This window comes from Rhagoletis pomonella, unplaced genomic scaffold, assembly GCF_013731165.1.
Source record: "Rhagoletis pomonella isolate Grant_MI unplaced genomic scaffold, Rhpom_1.0 Rhpom_scaffold_00001, whole genome shotgun sequence".
In the NCBI taxonomy this organism is placed as follows: Eukaryota; Metazoa; Arthropoda; class Insecta; order Diptera; family Tephritidae; genus Rhagoletis; species Rhagoletis pomonella.
In genome coordinates this window covers 69,886,107-69,888,151 of record NW_023458555.1, presented here as the reverse complement: position 1 = coordinate 69,888,151, position 2,045 = coordinate 69,886,107, and positions in this window count along the sequence as shown.

Genomic DNA, 2,045 nt, shown 5'->3' with positions numbered 1-2,045 from the left:
TTTTTAGTCCGCAAATACTAAAAAACAAAATAAAATAAAATAATATTATTTTAAATGGCGTTTATATAAAATTAGTTTTAAAACTGGTTATAGTATATACCTTGCATAAAAGGCATTTAAATTATGTTGAAATTAGCACCAATAATTTTTTAATCGGTCTAGTTTCCGAGATATTAAACACATAAGAAATAGATAAGTTGAACTCTAACCTCTTTTATTGGCTTTGGGTTTTATTTCCACCAAATAATTTTGGTATTGTTGAAATTAGCGTAAAAAGTTCTATGGATCCTCATTTCTTGTTTTGTTTTTTGTAAGAGCTAAACGGTTGGTATTCTAGACTTATGTGTGTGTGTGTTAACTCCTGTAGTACGGGAACAGACTAAATGATAATAAGAAAAAGTAAACAAAAAAAATGTCAAATTAAACTCTGAGTTTCTTAAACACCCCAATGTGAACGCTTGACAGTAGTTCATAAACTCAAAACGTTAAACTCGAGTTAGTGGCTCAATGAGAAAGTAATATAAATTGATACTCACAGGGCCGTAGCCAGGATTTTTTTTTCGGGGCGGGTCCTGACAAAATTTTAAAATGCGCTTAGTGGCATTATGCTACTATAATAGCACGGCCGAGTAATCATAGTCAACTTATGTATAGTAGTCGAACAAATTATAGCTGCACCAAATTTTGACAAGTCTTTAAATATTATTTCTGTTGTTATTTAATTTCGGTTATTTTTTTGTAGTTCAAGTTTAAAAGACACACAGTTGGGTATTTGCCAAAATTTGGTGCAAATCGTATCCCAATTGTGCAAACACCCAAAATATTTTTCTTTATTCCAATCACGAAAATTAATTTGTTAAAATTTTTCAATAGAACATCGCTGTATTGTATCATCTTTTGACTACAAAAAACAAAATTGTCCATTTTTTTCCAATAGCCCAGTATAAAAGTGTAGAAATCTGTAAAAATGTACCAATCGAGTGACACTGCCTTAAAAATTTATGCAATTTAAAAAAATTCAACAAATTTTCGTTAAAATTTCGAGTTTCTTAATTAAATTCTGAGTATGCTGTTTTGTGGCGCATTGAGTTCTAGTAGAATAAAGTACGAGTTTCAAATGGCTAAATATTTCAATTGATTTTTTAGAATTTTTAAAAGTTTAAAAGTTGCACTAAAATTTGTTGATTTTTTTTTAATACTGCACAAATTTGGAAACTTGGATTTACACGGGCTTTTTCAAAGAATGAACTATATTTTTATAAAAAAATTACAAAATTTCAACAAAAACAAAAGAAATACGTTAAAACTTGGCAAAAAGTTGATCGGCTATAATTTTTTGACCACTGCACATTAGGTCAAATGATTACTTTTTCTGCGAAACTAATAGCAGCTAAAATATTGCACTATTTTAATGTAAAATGATGCCAACCGTTAATAAAATTGTAAAGTCAGTAAATAAAATGGGAAAACATGACGTAAGCTTTCGTGAGACAGACTTTTCCGCGCAATGTTTTTTTATGTTGAAATGATGAGTATATTTGTTTAAGTAGTACTCGAAAACATTGTCCAATTAGCTTGGTTTTGACAAAAACTATTTTCTTACCATACTCAACCCCTTGAAATGAGCTACATAATAACATAAGTATGTTCATATGTACATAAATGATTTCATCTAGCCATTAATGATGGCATTATCGAAATTCGTAAATTAAGAAAAAATTTACTACATGTCTCGCAGATATGCCTTGAGGAGAGATTCATAAGGCAGTTAAGGCGCTGGCCCTTGCTGGCCTTGCTTACTTTAATTTGCTTTGATTTACTTCAAAAACTCGTTTGGCCAAATGGCGGCTTGGAACGCTGTCAAAGCTACCAGCTGTGTAGTTAAAAAGTCAAGGTCTGTTTCCTTACACTAAGAATAATTTTGCCATAAAATTCCAGAAAATTAAAAAAAAGAAATACAAAACAATCTTTTCAGATTTATTTTTAAATGAATGTGAATTAATTTTTGCATTTCAAAGGAATGATAACAATTATACATACATATA